At 34.6% G+C, this 20,245-nt stretch overlaps 1 protein-coding gene across 1 annotated transcript in view; it reads right to left on the reverse strand.

Moving 5' to 3' along the window:
• LOC129801887 (F-box/WD repeat-containing protein 7) overlaps window positions 1–20,242 on the reverse strand; it is a 69,607-nt gene extending 49,365 nt beyond the window's left edge. The window contains exon 1 of the mRNA XM_055847320.1: window positions 20,064–20,242. The gene's annotated coding sequence lies outside the window, so the exon portion shown is untranslated. The remainder of the gene's footprint in view (window positions 1–20,063) is intronic.
• Between the last annotated feature and the right edge of the window lie 3 nt (window positions 20,243–20,245).

Here is a 20,245-nt window from a genome sequence, read left to right on the forward strand (position 1 = left end):
GCCGACTCAAGGATCGTTAACATGTCTCTCGTTTTTTCTTCACTCCTTCCCTAACTCTCCAAAACTATGTTTTTTGGGATTCGACGAATTCATTACAGATAATTAATTTTTATTCTAAAATTAAATTTAATGCTCTTTAGCTATTTTGAGCGATATTTTGTCTCCAACCAGGTCCAGGTTTGTCTTATGTTCCAATACCTATCCAACAGACCTAAACCTGCTTTAATCTTTTGGGAAAGAGTTGTTACACAAATCTTTGACCATGGAAAACCGTTATTATGTATCATTTAAGGGTATTTTCGGTATTTTCATATGGAAGAAATGTCAAACCAGATAGCTTCTAAAGATATAAAAAAAGAGCATGGTTTTGGAGGAGAAAATAACGTCCTAATTATGGACGACTTATTATTATGACCGAAACCACAAGTCTATATCTATAACCGTTTCGTCTATAAGCCTGATAATGGCTTACTGACTAAAATTGTCTAATTCGCGAATTTGTAAAAGATAGGTCTGAAAATTGGGAATTTCTTGATGTAAAAAATAGTTTGTCTGTAGAGTTCAAGCTGTTCGAACTTTGCAGGTAAGTTAGGTTAACTTTAAAACTGACTTGGGCTTAAATTTATTCACTTTTTACTCCACTCAATGCAACGTGCCAAACTTATTAACTGCTTCTTCTGTCATTAAGATCCTATGATAATTTCGAACAAGTGAACTAACAACTACTAAAAATATAGCTGGAGGAAACAATAGCATGTTAAGTCCGAAGCGGCATAACGTTATTGGACTTCCGCTGCAACACATTAGAACCAAAGATTATGGACATAACGCTCAAAAAATAACTATGATCATAGCGATCTTTTTGATGTTCTAATTTTTTCCAATTTTAGCGTTTTTCAAGATAGGGTGTTTATTTTTTTTTACCGAATAATATAAATTGATTCACAATTAAAAATCCAAAATTACTAGTAGTAATAAGGTAAGTGACACTGAAAAACAATTTATGAAACACAAAATATTACATTGTCGTTTACAGTCAACCATGGGGGATCATTATTGAAAAATTGCACAAGATCAGATGATAGTGAAAGACATTTTCACACTCATTGCATCATTGAAGTATTGAGTTCCCAGAAGGAAGAAATTCTCAGGATTCCTTCACGATCTTACAAAAGAAGTAGAGATTGTTTAAAAGGAAAATCGAGTGACACCTAAGGAGAAAATTTATGAATATAATCCCTTCGAATGAACCTAAACAATAGAAAAGAACTATATACGAACATCTTCTCCCTCTTTCTCTCTACAGCAAAATCAATTGATCTTCCATTTGTTGTTGTACTTTATTGAACACATTGTTCCACGCAGCCACCCTGTTGCACATCTCGCTTCCCTTCTCTTTTTTTTTTCTATGTCTTACCGAAGATAGGACACAGCAGACAAACACGCAGACAATTGAGTATCCATGGGGAGGATAGTAGAAGAGATACCTGGGAACATTTTTTCTCTTATACAAGATAGATGCAGTAGACGTGCAATGAGAGGACCCCGAATGATCAGCAAAGAAGACAACCATGAGGAATATTGTTGATTGAGTGAGAAAATATTCTTGTAACTTTCATTTTTTTTCCTTTTACATTGTAGTTCTTGTCTTTTATAGTGCTCGAACTCCACAGAGAGATATTATTTATTAATCATTGATTTTTCAAAGTTTTATTAGATATTTTGTGAAATTTTCAAATTCTGAATTTTGCAAAAAAAATGATCTTAGGGTGTTTGGTCCGTTTGTTTATTATGGGACCCACCGATGGGACCAAACAAGATAAACGGTTAGTGATACCAATGACTTGGGGTCTTCTAAGTTAACCCTGAGATCATTTTAACACATATTCTTTTGGTCCCTACAACTTTTACTAATTGGCTCCAAAAATTTCCTTTTTTTTTACTGCTCGAACTCCATAGTGGGAGCAGTATTATACATAATCCCTCGATTTTAAGTTACCTACATATTTCGAATCTTTGACCCCTAAAAGGTCATATTTGGTAGAATTTCGGAAAGGTAAATTTTTGAGTTATTTGACGTTCTAGAGGTCAAACGGTTAGAGATAGAAGTTTAGGACCTTCGCGGGACTCTACATAAGTTTACCCAAGGTTGTTAATATGCACCTATCCTCGGCTGATCTTTTATTAAATATAAAAAAAAATACTAAATGGATAGTGGATTGAGTCAGAAAAAAAAACAATTTTTAAGAGATTTTAGAGTAAAACATAACTTTACGGCGTTATCACACTTGCACATTAAAATTTTAATGTGATTCACATTAATTGTCGCTTTGTGAGCGTCCAAATATGTTATTTGTGTCTCTGAGTCACTTAATATTTGGGGTTTTTCTATTTATTGATAAATAAGTGGACTTGGCCTGCAAAAGTAAGTTTAAATTCACCTAAAGCATAAATATTTTTCACATTAAAAAATTAAAGAGAAAATCGCATTAATTTTTCGCATTAATGCTATAAATCAATTTATATCAAATTTTGCGGGTCAAGTCTACCTTTTTATCAACAAATAGATCAAATTTTGAATATAAAATGATTCAAAAACACAAATTACACATTTGGACTCTCACCAGCGACAATTAATGTGAATCATATTAAAATTTTAATGTGCAAGTGTGATAACACAGTTAGACTTTACACTGACAAAAAACGGGGGTGCGATTAACTTTTTTTCCTCATAACTTTAACACTTTTTAGGTGTAAAAATATATCAACATTTTTTAATGTTAATTTTACACCTTTTTAAGGGTAAAATTAACATGCAAAAGGGTAACTTTAACCCCTAATACACCTAAAAAGCATAATATTTACACTGATTTCGGATCAATACTGCAGGGTAAAATAAACATTTCCGGAATGTTATTTTAACTTTTTCGGATTTCTGTCAATGTAGGAGAAATTTTGTTTTTAGATCGCCGGTGACTCAATCGTTATTAAAGGGTTAACGGATCTATGACGCAGAGGTCCCTAAATTGAACATAGCATCAATATTACTTCGTCGAACCTATTTAATGCCATACAATAGATTTAGTGATACGCCATACGTTTTATAATGTAAGTGTTTCACGTTCGAATTCCCCTTAGGCAACCTAATCAGTAATACCTAATATTAGAAATTAAACTTACGAGAAGATCTAGTCTTTCTACGGGTTTACGAGTTCGAGTATTCCGCAAAGTCTGGGTGACTTTCTTAACCCTTTTTTTCCAAAGACCAAAAGGAACTTTTTTCGTATCTTCATGGGAATTTTCTGATTTCTCTCTAATATTTTTTTCTCACATCTATATTATTCTTTTTTTCTTTTTCATCATCTTTCGATTTCTCGTATATACGATCGTTTTCTGTTAATTCAACTCCATGTACAGTGCGCGACACGACGATCATCATTTTATTATACACCCAAGTCTCCTCAAGTCGACAATAATAATAATAATAATATCCCAAGCCTCTTCTTTTTTTCCTTACCACACATCATGCTCTCTGTCTCTCGACATCTCCTTTTAGTATTAACAAAAACTTCTTGTAATAGTTTTTGGATCTTCCTCTCTTCATGATGGTGGAGCAAGAAAGAGAAAAGTATTTTCTTGTCAATATTTCATAGGTTGAGGGTGTGAGACTGAGAAAGATCACAATTTTTGTGGGAAAGACACTATATATAAGTATATACAGTAAAAAAAAGAGTAGAAAAGACTCCGCGCATATCGTTGGGAAAAAAGTCCAGTGTTGAGATCAACATGCAAAAGACTATGGAAGAAGAAGATTCCAAAACCAAAAAGCCAAAACACATATACATAGTCGTCAACCAACTACATTCAACAGCACCAGTCTGAAGATCATGATGATGAAAAAGAGGCACATTTTAATGTTGATGTTCATAAACATGAGAGCCAAAGAGAGAATGGTGGGAATTTTTCCCACAGTCAGTAAGAAGATTCTCACACAGTGTGTGACACAGAAATCTCTCTCTCACTGTTAACCAACGATTTTTCGCCCTCACAGTCAACGTCAAAATATTGTCGATCTTTGACCAACAACACAGAACTCACGATCTCCCCCTCTGTTACTATCAATTCACACGGATTTTTTATGAGATTATTTTTTTTCTGAGATTGCGATCGTACAATTTTGGGGAAGCATCTTCCCGATAAGTCTAAAGTAAAAGAAGAAATCAAAAGATTCATGATCGATGAACGTATACCATAAAAAGACTCGTGTGATCACTCAAATTAAACGTGAATATTTAACGACCAAGACAATTTGTCTTAATGAAGACATTTCCTCCCGTAACTGTCGAGTAGCTCCGTATAACCAAATTAAAAATCGTTTTTTTCAATTTTTTTCCACTACTGAGAAAGAATGGGTTTGCAACGATGTTTATCAAAGCATATTATTTCTTCCTTAGAAAATATAAATAAGTGTGATTTTATGAAAAAATCAGAAATAAAAATGTCGAAGAACTTTTAATAATAAAGAATCTTTAATATTTTAAACAAAGAAATATTATTCGAAATTCCTAATTAATTAAAAAAAAATTATGGTTATTAATTATGGTTATTAATGTTAAGACAGAGATGGATACTAAAATGAAAACTTTTAACTATAAACTGATCTTCAGAATAGAGATTTGTTAGTCCCGCTTAATAATAATCTAATAGATTATTTTCCCCCTATAATCCAATCCTAAGTTAAATACGGGCTTCAGCCTTACTGCAAATGGGCATTGGCCGCCCAGATTTCTAAATCAGGCTCTGGCCTTAGGTCGAAAGCCCACATAACAAAGGGAGCCTTAGTGAATTAGCAGATATAGATTATTGAATTTATGGAGTAGAAGTCCTGGGTTAAGCGACGAACTGCGCTAGTACTTAAAAAAATGGAAAAGAATGTGTTCAACTGGTAATATAATTCTAGGCTCAACTGATCAAGCAGTCTGCCACTGGCCACAACGAAACTTTGCAATAAGGGGCACGGTCGAAGCATTCCTATTACAAGGTGCAGCTCCTGAACTGTCCATTGATAATAAGACTAATGCGGACGTAACAACCTATAGACGTATTAAATCTTCTCATAAGTGAGATTTCTAGACCATTAAAACATTATTCAAACCAATTAGTCACACCTATAACCATTCCCCGTGGAATCAAGAGCAGTGAAGCTAACTGGAAGCAATTTGAACATCTGTATCGTCAGACAAATTTCTAGTGACTTAAATGGGATTCGAACCCAGAACACTAACAACATAGAGCGAGTAGTATACCACTTGAACCAATGAGTGCTTAAACTGACTAATAATGAGTGCCTATACTTCTTACAATACGAAAATTATTCAAGAACGAATAAAGACAGAAAATTGTTATTGTTGAAATTGATATTGAAAATTGTTACAATTAATGGAAGTTCGGAAGATGGTATAGTATTTATTAGAACAGCTTAGTAGGGTAGGAGAATTGTGTAATGCTATGAGAATGTCATATGATTAAATTTAATTTTATGTGGTAAATTCGGATGACCTAATTAAAAATCCAACTCATATTAGTACTGAGAGCTTCACAGAGCTGCTTACAATGGTCATTAGATTCTCACTGGGCTTTAATGTTATCTACACCAGAATTTATCATGAAAATTTGTCATATGACATTGTAATACTGTTACAGAATTTGTACAGAACCATCGTTTTGGTCACCTCCTGGAGAAAGGCATTCCCTTAACTCGACAAAACCTGAAGGAAAGATTTCCTTCCACAGATTGAGTCTGGCCTTCTCTGGCGATTTGTCAAGTGGTTTGACAGAGTGGCAAAAGCTCTTGCGAATCTTCAGCGTTTCTCTTTTTATTTTTTTGTACCATGGAGAAGATATTTCGGTTTAGAAAGAACCTTGAACATCTCTCAACTGGAGATGATTTGTCTCCTCATCCGTGGTGGAGCAATTCCTGCTAAGGGATAGAGTTTGTCCACCGGAGTGCTTTTTAAGCATCCTGTGATAATATGGGCGGTATTATTAAGAGCGACGTCAACTTGCTTAGCGTACGCATCAGTTAGGCGTACGCATCAGTTTCGCTTGAGCTCCCCACTGAGCGTTGACTAGTTTTCGCAGTAAGTTCTTGTTTTGGACCTTGTTTTTAGCATTACTGCAATGGGCCTTGTATGTAGAAGTTCAGTCAAGAGTGACACCTAGATACTTCTACGTGAAATTGTGCTTCAGAGAATCTCCTTCCCACATTACATTCAAGCAAGTTTTGGCCCACTTGTGATGCAGATGGAAACAACTTAACTCTGTTTTAGAGGGATTTGGTTTTACTATAGGTGGGGTATCTGACGGATTATATTGGATTCAGATCTTCCGGTGTTCGTCAAATATCAAAATTTTGCTCCAAAGCTTTCAACCCTGAGCAAGACCCATACCAAGGGTTGAAAGCTTTGGAGCAAAATTTTGAGTTTTGATTGAGGAAAAAGCTATCCCTGACGAACACTGGAAGACCTGGAAGATCTGAATCCGATTTGGCTTTAGTTGGTTCTAAAGCTTGTAAAATTTGGAAAATTCCACGAGGAAAGTCTCAAGCTGGGACTCCACGTCTTGAAACGTGTTTGCCTTAACAGCTAGAGTCAAGTCATCCGCGTACAGGAAGGCCTTGGATGGAGACGTCAGTGGCTGATCATTTGTGTAGATATAAAAAAAATTGGAATCAAGACACTACCTTGAGGTAGGCAATTTTTTGCAGTCTCCATCTACTTTTCTGATCACGGAACTCAACAAATAATCTGCGATTCTCTAAGAGAAGCCCAATCATCCGTGTGAGACCGTAGTCATTTGTGAGATTGTAGATCATGGAAAGGAGAATTCTGTGGTTTACTGTGTCAAAGACTGCCGAGAGGTCAACGAAGGCAACACCTGTGATTTTGCCTTCCTCAAACCCATCCTCAATGTCTTGAGTGAGGTTCAGTACTTTACCAGTTATGGATCGAATTAAAAAGTATATTTACAAAAAACGTTTTTAGAACAAAGAATTAGTCGGGGAAACCTTTCAGGCTTCGCATACACTCTGACTTTGAACATTTCAATTGTTTTCCCATATTCATTTAATGAATTTGACCCGCAATGACAATATAAATTTAGCTACTATAAAATCAAACATTTCCTGAAAAACTTAGATGAGATTCATTAAAGCAATATTGGCAAAAAAAGAAGTGTTTGAAGACAGTGTGTGCGAAGCCTGAAAGTCTTCCTCTATGTTGATTTCTTTTCGAGATTATTGAGACAACTACAAGTTTTGGAATATTAAAATCAATTTTTCTTTAAACTTCGAATTTCAATCTTAAGAATTTTTTATTCAATTAAAATCGATATTTTAATTAGGAATCTTCACTTTTTATATTGTTTCGAAAGTTTTTGATACACATTAAATGATTTTCTGTGGGTAATATTTCAAGTTAGGAAGTAAGTAACAATGTTAATTGCTAAATAAGTACCGTGTGAGAAAGATATGCACAATACTTTCATTTGCAAAGCACCCAGAGTCGAGAAAAAAATGATCAATTTTCACGTATGGAGTGTAATCCGGACTGAAAATGATTATAAGTTATGAAAAGGTTAATGGTGGGAAAGAGCACAGAAAATGATACACGTGGTCTTGAGCGCGCAAAGGAAGGAGTGTCTCTCCTCCAGAGAAGAAATTTTTCGCTTGAAGCTAAAAATTATAAGAAAGGAATGTGTCGCAAAAGAAGTGTTGGAGGAACTTTTTTTTTGTTGATCAAAAGAATTTTCCCAATGTCTTTTCTTTTTTTTTCTCGTGCTAAATTCTTTTGAGGTTGCTGATGAAGGAGTTGCAGAAAAAGGCGTATTTAAAATTTGAAATAAGAAAGAGAGAAAGACTCTAGAAGGGGCCCAACCAAAACAACAAACACGTTGATTATGCACAATTTAACTTGGGTGCTGGCTCTGTATTTCAGTTTTGGCCATCATCAACTTTCAAGGCTGTTAACAATCATTTTACACTGAATATTCCACCTAAGTTGTAGTTACTATATAGTACAGGTAACTCAAATCTCTCACAGAGTTCGAGACATCACGAAAAATCTTGCATTCTCTGTTGTTACAGAAATGTTTAATGAGACACCAGCATTGAAATCTTGAAGAATTGTTGTTGATGCAGAAAATAAGAAGACTAATAATGAAAAAAGAAAAAAAAAGAAACAAATTGTAAATGCAAGTGCAAGAAAATAGTGTTGCACGCGTGAAAAGTGGCCTAAGATGATGAGGAAAGAATATATAATGAAAAAAAAAGTCAGAATATATGGAAAATTGAAATAGTATTGTTGAAATTGCGATAAATGCGCGCGGCTTCTTTTAGTTTGAAATTCTACCACGTTTCGTTACGAATATTTCTCTCCTCTCCACAAGTTTCTTTCGCATTGCATCTCTCACAAACAATTTAATATAAAAATAACGAGTGTGGTATGGTGAGAAAAACATCAAGAGTAACAGTGTGAGAGACAGAGAAGCATAAAAGATGAAAAAGAAAGAACACGAAACAGGGAAGAAACAGGTGCTCATTTTTAATTGAAATGAGACGAGAGGGCCCAAAAGTGAGGGATTTTTTCACTGAAATTATTTATTAAAAAAAAGGATCGTATTTTTGGACACAGTCTCTTTCTCTTTAAAATACTTGTGAACTTTTTTTTTTTTAATGAAACAGGAAGAGGAGGTGTCCAAACGGACAAAAAAGAATTTTTCGCACGATCGTATATGGTAGATCGCGAGATGATCAACACACCAAGATTGATCGAATGTGTGAGGAAGCATTAATCTATTCTACCATTTTTCACAACTAAGTTGCTGCTGTTGTGGAATTGAGATCAAAGTATAAGATATTGATTTGAAATTATAATGACTATATACCAAGTGGTGCATTTATTCATTTCAAACGTCTACTGTTATTTTTTATTTTTTTTTTGTTTTTGAAAAACTCTTTTGAAGAATTTGAACATCATGTAGTCTATGTAGAAAAAGGGATAGCTTTCAAAATTTAAAGCCACTACTGGTCTGTTATTTTCGAATTTTGAGACGATATTTGAAGAAATAGGGTAAAATGGTACAATTTGGACAGGGCTTTTTTTCTTGATAAATTTAGTAGAGGAGATTGGGGTAAAAAGTCACAAATCGAAAATTTCATAATTCAATATCTTCCGAAATAAAAGAGATAGCGGGTTCAAATTTTTTCCATAGATAGCCTCCATAGACCTTCCTCAATGTCGTAAGTTTCTTAGAATTCCAACAAGGAATTTGTACAATAAAAAATACCCGTCTGACCAGATAAGCGTGGATTATAGCCTCAATTAACCCCTATCTTTCATACCTTACTTTTAAGAAGCTCCCATACAAAATACCCCTTACTAAATATATGTGAAGGACACTGTTTTGCGTTCATGGTGGTGAGCAGCGGAACTACGAAAATTATGTTTCCGGCCTTGTTGCTCAGCTGACAGTGACAAGATGGAATATTTTCCAAAACATTTTATTTGTTTTTAAAATTCTCGCAGATTCTCAGTGATTTTAGTGGTTTTTTTTTTTAATAATAATAAATGTGCGTGAGTGCGTGTCGTGTAGAGAAAAGTGTCGTGGTCACAATAAACAAATTTCCAACCCTGAAATACGTGTTTTTATTCCCTTTTGGGGGTGTTTTTTAGGAGGCATTTTTTTCGGAATAGTTTTTTGTTTTTCTAAATTGTTAAATCGTTCATCCTGGTTAAATAAAACATATCACTATCTTTGTAGCTTCTATCATTTGTATAAAATTCGAAGGTGAAATCAGGATGTGCAATTGACAGTTTCATTCCACCGCCATTGATGTACGTGGGAAAATCCAGTCCTTAATTCGGGCCTACCACTTGGATCTTGCCAATGAGGGTTAAAATAGTGCCTAAAGCTGGGTGCTAATTAATGACTAAACGCTGGGTCCCCCTTACCCTGTGTCAGACGGGTATTGAAATTTTTAGTCCTATTTTTGAAATATTTTCCTTGCAGAAGATATCAATTTTTACCTACTTATTTCGCAAAACTGATAGACTTGAGAATATTTCCTAAATGATTTGGATTCTTTGAATACGAAGCTGCTATCCGTTTTAGCATTTTCTAAAGATTCTTTTCTCTAGAAATTCTTTTATTAAAAAGGACCACTTGGGGTAAAAAGTATCAATCAAAAGGTATGGGGCAGAAAGTAACAAAAACCGAAGCATTTTCTGATGTCTCACGGGGAAAAGAAACGTCATTGTCATGTGTCGTCGCTTGTTGTTTATTTTGCATTGGCTAAACGATTTGCAGTCTCGTATGTGTTTTTCTAGTGTTTCCAAATTTCCAGAAGTTTCATAGTTCCTTATTCTATTATTCAATGTATGAGAAAACATTAAGGTTTGAAAATATGGCATTATAATAATTTAAATAGTGTAGTTCACAAATAATTTATTATTAAAGAAATACAGAAAAGCGAGATGGTGCGTGAATATAAAAGGAAAAATAAAGCACTTGACCCAGGAAAACTCTCGCTGGCGCTGCGTATGGTGGAAAGTGGTGTTCCGGTGAGGTCAACCGCCAAATTTTACGAAATAAACTATTAGACCCTTCGACGTTATTGGCAAAAAGGAGAAGGTTTGAGAGACACGGTATGCGTACAAACCGCGAAAAAAGGACGAGCAACCGTATTCAGTGAAGAGCAGGTAGCAGCATTGCAAAACTAATTGCTGAATTGTTCCAATAGATATTTCGGATTGTCTATAACAGAGGTGTACAAAAACCGTTTGAAACCGAACAAACGTCAAATGAAACTTGTACGCCAATGGTCAAAACGCTAACTGAACAAACTTATCTTGACGTTTATTCGGTTTCAAACGATTCTTGCACACTCCTGGTCTATAAGCAGTGTCAGAAGATTGGCATTTGATTATTCTCAAGAGCTGCAGATCACTAAACCATCGGTCTTGGAATGAAAAGAAAATGGCAGGTGTCGACTGGTCTAGCTGAGGAACAGGGAAACCCAGATCCGGAGGTGGTTCTCGACAGACAACTGACAAAAATACAAAATCTAAGAGGATGTCCAAAAAACAAGCCTAAGAAATCGGGACGTTCAGATTCAGTGGTGATGTCAGGAATATCCGCTCATCAGGAAAGTGCCAAAAAAAAAGGAAATCATAAAGGGAATCTGCAGAAGAAAAACCAAGGAAGAGAGGACGTCCAGCAGAAACAATTATACCTAAAAAAGCTTATCGCCATCGCCAGTCTGTGAGCTAAATAAATTTGCTCCATTTGCACTCATGAAATTGTAATCCCTGAATGAATCCATCCGGAACGAGAAAACGTGTAGAAAGTTTTCTCTATTGACTTGATATAAGCTGAATCTAAAGCTATTTATTTTAAAAAGAACACAAAACACTTCTTTCCATTATTTTTTGTTTTTATTCTGATTTTTAGTGACATTTACTCGGCAATTCTTCGGCAGATTTTGTCAAATGTATCTCGCCCAAATCGCCATTTTCGCTTTTTCAGAATGGTTGAACAGAATTTTCTTGCCAAAACTTGCCTTTGGAAAACTACTTTAAAATCGCTTTTCTCGTTCAGATAGAGTAAACTCTATTTATAAAAGGTGTAGAGCAATAAATTTTCTATGAAAGTATGTCATCTAGGTATTTTTTAAATTTACGGGAGCCCGTAATAAAGAGAAACAAAATGTGATACTTTTACCCCATGCCTGATACTATTTGCCCCAGCATTTTTGAGAATGGTCACAAAATTACCTTTTAGAAAACGGCTCGATAAATGTATTTGCTTACAAAATAGAGAAAAATAACATTCACAAAGTTGTAGAGCGATAAATTTCCTATAAAACTGCACTAATCAGAAATTTCTGTGGATCATAGGTAGCTCGTAAAAAAATAAAATATGCGTTTTGTGTCTTTTTGCCCCAGTCTCCCCTACTTCATTTTTATTTGTATATTTTTAATGCTTTACTTTTATAATTTGGTTCCCTGTGCTTAAAAACAAACTTTGTACTGTATTTATCAAGAAAAAAAGCCATGTCCAATTTGTATCACTTTACTCTACTGCAAGCAAAATCATTTGAAATTCTGGGATACCTCAAAATTTGCATTAAGGGATAATTACGACCCATAGGTTAAGATGGGGTATTTTGAAATCATGTCTATTTTGGAATTTTGAGATTTTCTCACTGTTTCAGATACTGTTTCAAAAGTTATAGATATCTTGAACAAGTATCTCTTAAACGTTTTCATCAAAATTTAACTTGCTTAATGAATCATTGAAACGCGAAGAATTTTAGCAATAGATAGAACTTCAAAAAATAAATTCAATTTTCTTTGATCGTTATATTCAATAAAAAGAAAATGAACTATAGTTTGAGAATTGCTAGCTAACAAAGTTTGATTGTGTTGTGGTTTCTTCGTGAACTAGTTTCCTTGCTTAATATAGTTTATTTATTGAGTTATTCTTTAAATTTAAAAATTTATAGATGTCTCTTAGTATGTTTTTTTTTGCTTTTTCTCTACATTTATAAACATCCCCTATTCGTTAAATATTAATTCAATAATTCAGTGAATGACCTCATTTAAAAGAATACAATTTTTCAAAAGATTTAACTTCATAATTCATACTAAAAAATAACTAAAATGAAATGACATTTATTTGAGTTGTGAGAACTTCATAAAAAAAAGTCTCATTACTTGTGCCAAAATGATTTTTATTCCTCTTTATACAAAAATTTATCTGTCACAGTTGTTCGTCTTAGCCAAATAAATCACCCTCAGAAATACTTTCTCTCTTTGCCATAAAAAAAAAAAATAAGGCAAAAGCACAGAATTTTGCTCTAGTTCTCAAACTTCTTTCTCTATACTTTTATTTCCCCGAACAATCGTGTGACTTTATACTGGACGCTCCAATTATTATTGGATGTCTTCTAAACAATTCATGGGGGATAATTTCCCGTTGCTCCCAGTTTCCCGACCGACAAATCAATAATTTCTCAATAGAACGGAAATTATTCCTCTTGCATTTTTAAAATGGGTGAGGACTGCTATACTATACACCAGAGAGGGAAGGAGAGAAAGTTGGGAGACGCATAATACAAAAAAAAAATTAATAATTCTCGGTTGATTTACGATGTTGGGAGAACTTGGGAGGGAGCTGAAATCAACGTTGATTTATCACAATTGGCCCCAAAAGAAGCAAAAGAAAAAAAAGTGAAGCGAGATGGAGAAGAGTGGTCTTGAATTAAAAAATCGATTGCAGATTTGCAATTCAGCACAAGGCGACGACAAATCCGAAGAGTCATATATGAAAAGTCTTTCCCTTGAGTATTGAAATTCAAAAAAAAAAAAAAATTCAAGGATCATCAATAAAATCATTTGCATGGAATGGACACTTTTCACCTGGACCTTCCCCCGTTTACAATAATATCTCGTTTCTTATAGCATTTTTTTTATGATGCAAAGAAGAGCGATGCAATAAAATGACAAACTTTGAGCCTCCAAAGCAAAAACCCTTCGTAAAGTAATTTTTTGGGTTCTATTTTTCTACATTATTCCTCTATAAAAGAATAAATTTGAAATTGAGGTGTCGTTTTTTGGGATACGGACACTCTTTCACTCCTCTCCCAGAAAATTGCCCTTTTATGAGACATTTGAAATAAGAATTCCCACACGATACCCAAAGAAGAGAGAACAACAAGCTCTATGAGCAGGATTCCAATGAATTAATCGATCTCTCTAATCATTTTCTCGCAGCATCTTCTTTTTTTTCCTTCTTTTACTTTTATTGTGTATTTCTCTACCTTTTTCTTTTCAAGTATTACACACACTCTTCTTTTCTATTTTAGAATGAGAAGCAAGAGACAACTTGAGAGAGAGAAGGAGAGAAAAATAAGAAGTCACCAGACAACATCCCAATTGAAATGAGCCCCCGAAGAGACGTTGTGAGATTGTCTGTCGTTCTTTCTTGCCTCCTCCTTCTTCCATCGTCATCATCATCATCAGGCCCCCGATCCAACTGATTATAACAGCTCGCAGCCTCCACCAAAAACACGTCGACTTTGTCGGTGAGAACACGACGACCATTTCGCCAGAGACGGACAATATCATGGGGAATTCTCTGGCCTCACCTTGCTTCCCCATCTCGATCAGAGCGTAAGAAAAGAGAGTAAGATGTGGTATTCTTCTCAATTGAATGATAAAGCAACACAACTTCTCTGGGAAAAGGAACCATTCGTGGGAAAAAGGCTTTAAACATTGAAAGTCCTGAGGCTTGAATTAGAAATGACCGACATGTATTTTTTTCCCAAACTCTTATATTTTGGATTGATCGAAAAATTTGCATTTTCTGCATAAATTGTCTAAAATATGCATCAAGTCCTGAGGGTGGTTTTCTCAAAAACAAAAAGGGAGGAATACGATGAAAAACGCAAAAATATGTAGAAAATAAGCAAAAACCAATATTAGTTTATCCCTGAGTTATCATGTAACCGTGGCTTTATGAATTCAAACATAGCACTGTAGGGCTCTAGAGGACGTTATTCTAAGTGGATTCAGAAGTGGACTATGAAGTAAATGTCTTATATTGCTATTTTTTAGAGAATTTAGACAGAGAGAGTATAATATCTAGAACTCCAATATGAAGATGATTTAACGACTGAGAGTTGTAGAATGACTTGGGGGTTCGCAATGCAATCCAAACCCTCACTGGACTGCATGCCGAACCCCCAAGTCAATCTAGAACTCTGTATTTCAGACTGTTTTTATAATCATAATAATAATCTCAATGAGTTTGAATACACATAACACAGAGGATATAGGCGTTCTCGTAAGCCCTATAAACTTGTTAAACTAAAACTGATTGAACACCTAATTGAATGCGAGTTAAAGAACTTCAATACTATAAAATTCCTAATGAATTTAAAGGGATTAGAACGCAAGCGATTCACTGCTTTACGTATTATGTGCCCTTTTGGTGTAAGTTCACTGAGAGAGAAATCCGAAAAAAGTTAAAATAACATTCCGGAAATGTTAATTTTACCCTGCATTATTGATCCGAAATCGGTGTAAATATTACTCTTTTAGGTGTATTAGGGGTTAAATTAACCTTTTTTCATGTTAATTTTACCCTTAAAAAGATGTGAAAATAACATTAAAAAATGTTGATATATTTTTACACCTAAAAATGTTAAAGTTACGAGGAAAAAAAGTTAATCGCACCCCCTGGACTAGAGACTAGACTTCAGACTAGAGGTTTAGCCTAGTTAACAAAGGACTCAAAATCTCAAATAGCCACTGATTTTATTGATTTTTACTGAGTCAAAATTGCACCAAAAATACTGAGACTTGACTGATCAAGAATTAGAGAAATTAAGCCAAATGGATAAACTTTATGCATTAGACATATTTTATAACCTAAGCCGAAAGTCGGCTTAAAGTAAGTATAATTAAAATAATAAATAGACTACAGTTACACTAAAACGTCTCTCAGCTTAAGCCGTAAGTCCGTCTAGGGCATTGCGGATCAAGCCGAGAGACGGTTTAATGGGAAAATAACAGGAAATGCGCCTAATCATAATTTTGATTACAATTACGTTAACCCGTCTCTCGGTTTAGGCCATAGGTGTGAAGCCCGTATAACAGTTTTAACTGATTTAGAGAAATTAAATTTTTAATGTTTATGACTTCGGCACACTTTTTTTGGATTGACAAAATTTTATGTAAATCAAAATTCGTGTCCATATCTTTCTTAAATGATTTGCACAAGTCTATTCCAATCGTTAATACTCAAAATTCGATTGAACTGAATTTAATTTAATGTGATGTTCAAAAGAAGAAGAAGAATTCAAAAGAGTAGGATAGACATATGATAAACTTTCAAGAAAGCAAAGGGATGTGAATTTTGATTTTATGAAATTTTCCTGTTCTAAAAGGTGTGTCGGAGCCATTAAAAATGAAAATGAATGGCGAAGTACGAGATTTGCGGAATGTTCAAGCTTATGAACATACCATGATAAATCCTCTGACTTAGGTTTTCAAAACACGTCTTTAATCATGTTTAACAATGCCTGAATTACTTCAAAGTAACTGACAACTAACAAAGTAACTTCAATTGAAATACAGTGGGACCTCGATAGAGTCAACCCCCGATAGAGAATCTGTAATAGAGTCAACAGCTATTTTTTTACTCTACGGACTCCGATAGAATCAACTTGGACCCAAATTGACTCCGATAGAGTCAACTTTTCCATTATTATTGAACTAATACTATTGTATGACATTCGAAACTTAAATCAGTGTTTTGGTGTATCAAAGTAACGTTTTTAACAGAAGAAAAACAATACAGTAGACTCTCTCAAATTCGGGTATATGGGACCGAAATGCCAACGGAATTAGACAGAAATTCGGGCGACAAAGTTTTTGAAATGCACCGATTTTTTATTCATGTGCATATAGATATTGAGTTTACACACTCATATAATGACGTAAATTGCATGAAAATCCCTCAATAATGCAAAATCACATCAAAACTAAGACAAACCATGCCAAATTTGAGCATATATGATTCATTTGATAAGCATAACCAAACTTGAAAAATGACAACAATTTTTTTTCAAATGTAACCGCTGCCTGAATTAAAAAGTAGCCCGATCTTAAAAGAGCCGAATTTGCGAGAGTCTACTGTATTATGATAAAATTAGTATATTAACCGTGTAGGGGAAACTGGGGCACTATCAAACAGGGGTACCACCAAACACTGCGATTTTTTAATCGGATATTCGACTTCAGAGGATAAGACCTATAGGAATTTATAGGCACTATCTATAGGGATGCTTGTCCACTGAAGGAATGGTCGAGATAGTCCAAGTAGTTTAGAAAAAAAAATAGTGGTGGTACCCCGTGTTTGGTGGTGCCCCAGTCAATTTTAGACAAAATAATTTTCTTTTCGTTATTTTAAGCGTTTTGACCGATTGAAAGTTCTCGTTTTTTAAGATTTTTTAATTAAGACCTATAGTCCTGTATGACGTGTTTTCCTGTAATCACAAAAAAAAAAAACGATTTTTGTGGGGAAGGGAAGGGGTAGTGAGGAAATGAGGATCATAATAATAAGCCCCAGGTTGACTTATTACGGGATCATCTGAAGACTCCAAGTAGATATCTCTAACCATTTAGCCCTCATTTTTTTTCAGAACAAGGAAATAAGAAAAATTGGTTTTATTGTTTTTTTGTTAAGTTTAGAGCCATAGTTATGTCATAACGAAAAGAATAACTATCAATCTCTTCTTTCATACAATAAAAGTTTAAAATAAATTCTAATTAATAACGGTAATTGCATCAGAATTTTCAACAATTAAATATTTACCGGAGCTCTTCCGAAAAAAGTAAAAAAAAAAGAAATCTTTAAGACACCATTTCCTTATCTTAAAATCGTGGATGGACCTAAATATTATCACATGGATAATAATTTTCACTTAAAATACTTACTAATAATAAAAACATTCTGTAAAATCATTCCTTAATCTCCAATTTTTGCCCAAAAATACGACCTTTTTGGACCAGAGGGTGTAGAATTTATGGATTAATTAAATAAAATATTCTACTATTGTGTTAAATTTATCAATTATCTTGTGCAAACACAAAATAATACCCCTTTATATCAAAATTTCACATTTCAATTGATTTTTTCGGACTCCGATAGAGTCACCGAATCCAATGGAGTCAACGGAACTGGGGCAGTAGTAATCTGGGGTAGTTGTAAACACTGTGATTTTTTTCATTAATTTTAAGACTCCAGAGGATAAAACCCATAAGCATTCATAGATACCATGGGGATGTATGTCCACAGATAAATTGGTCAATAAAATCCTAATATACTTTAAAAATAAAAATCATTTTTCCCGAAAATGTTGATATTTCGATTATTTTGGTCATTTGGATTTCCATCTGGAAATTTAAAAATGTGTAAAATAATCGAAATGTAGCAATACCAGTTCTTTCCTACATCTTTTAGGATTATATTAATGCATTTACTAGAGAAATTGAGATTCTCATTATTTCAAAAGAATTAATAATTGGTCAGAAAACAGCATTTGGGGTAGATGTTATCAGGCAATTTCAATTTCACAAAATGAGTAGGTAAAAGAGCGGGAAATTGACCTTCATGCGAAATATCTATAATTCATAGATTACGAAAAAAATTGGTGGCGCTGTGTTCAATAAAAAGTCACATGATGTCAAAATATGGGGAAAATCCATTGAAAAATGTCTTTGATATGCATGCTTTTAGTTTTTTTGTTATTTTAATTATTCTTTGTAAAAAGTGTCGTGATTTTTTGAAAAATATACAGTCTTTATATATCTCTTAAGTAATTAAAATAATCGAGAGTGGTGCAAAGTTAATTTCAAGGGTGGGAAAAAAGGTGTTTACATCCTCCCCAGAAAGTGGTTACTTCTACCCCAGGTATTTTGTGAAAAGAGAAAAATGCACAGGGACACAAATTTTATTTTTATGGAAAACTCAATTGTTTTCCAGGATCCGCATTACCCTCGACGAATTGCCTATACCCAAGGGTAAAACATGAGCTAAGAAATATTTTCCAAAAAATCACGGTGTCCTTGGAAAATCACCTCAAATTCGCATGTATCGAAAATGATTACATGTGCCCCAGTCTCCCCTATATATTTTTTGAAATGTTCTAAAAACTAATCAAGAGAGCTTTCGTTCTTATATTCTTTCCTGATTTAGAATTTAATTTTGATGTTTCTAAATCTTTTGTCTGAATTAGTGAAAGTTCTTTGTGATTTCAAAGTAGTCAACATTATAAAAACGATGGAAAATCAGGATTTTTCTTTTTAGTACTTCCTAGTTCATACTATAAACTTTAAATAAGAAAAAAATTGATCAAGGCAGCTTACAAAACTTCTTTGTTGATGCATTATTAGATTGTATTACTTTATTAAAATTTATTAAATTTTTGAAAGGAAACAATTCTTTAAACAAAAGAATAGCAAATTTATTTAAGAGTCTTGCATCTTGAGGGCTAGAACTAGATCTACATCAAATATTATGAGCTATATTTTTCAAATTTTCTCAAATTGAAAATTAACAATATTTTTTCTCACCGATAGTCTCCAAAAGTCGCCTTATCACTAAAAAAAAATAGGCCAATTTCTTAGCTGCTAAACCCAAAATCTCTCACAGAATCCACTCTCACAGCCTTAAGTAACACTTTATCTAAATTTTCCACTAATAATTCTACCCTGGAGCACCTGGACAGAGTCAGAGACACTCAGGATGAGGATTGAAGGGCAAAAGCGGCCCAAATGGGGCTACTACTGGGGCAGAGCATTGCACACAAGGGAGCTTGAGAAGACAGAAAAAAAGCCACCTCTCTGAACCACTCCACGCACAATTCTGTGCCTGCGATCGCACCCAAGATGGTCCAACGAATGAGACGAGGAGGAGATGCGATGAAAAAGAGCACCAAGCCTCTTGAGAAACAGGATGCAGAGGAAGAAAAAAAGAGTGAGACACACATTGTTGCACCGAGATGCTGAGGGAGAGAGGCTCAATTTCTCAGGCAAGGGAAGGTGTTTTCTCAGCAGGTTTTACCTGGAACCGATGCTACAGAACTTTCTGGGGAAAATTCCAGCAAAACATTCACTCCCGGAAAAGTGGAATGGGGTCTATGGGGAGGTTTTCTTTGGGGTACACAAAGAAAATGTCATCCCCTCTGAAGGTGGGCAACTCCATCGAGTCGTGGCATTGTCAGAGTGTAAAAAAAAGCCCAAAAGAGGCATTTTGGGTGTATGGGGATGCGAAGTCCGGATGGTGGGTTACAGGGCGTGTCCCAGAAGACCATGTGGTGGTGATTTTAATCTGCTGGGAGCCCCGAAAGCCCGTGAAAAGTGCGTATGAAGAAAAAACAGAAATCGGGGTGTCATACTAATTGCGCACCTCAATCTATCCCCCAGATTTCTCCTTACCTCGATCACCCTTGCGTTATCCACCCAGTGTCCTCGCTTCACAGCACTACACACACAATTTTGTACACATTTTCAGTTATTTACAGCACACGGAAGGGGCACATTTTAGCAATTTTCTAAGAGAAACACTTCACGCGACAATCACTGGCGGCCATACTGTATTTTCTTTTTGTAAAACTGCT

The sequence above is a fragment of the Phlebotomus papatasi genome, chromosome 2, assembly GCF_024763615.1.
Source record: "Phlebotomus papatasi isolate M1 chromosome 2, Ppap_2.1, whole genome shotgun sequence".
In the NCBI taxonomy this organism is placed as follows: domain Eukaryota; kingdom Metazoa; phylum Arthropoda; class Insecta; order Diptera; family Psychodidae; genus Phlebotomus; species Phlebotomus papatasi.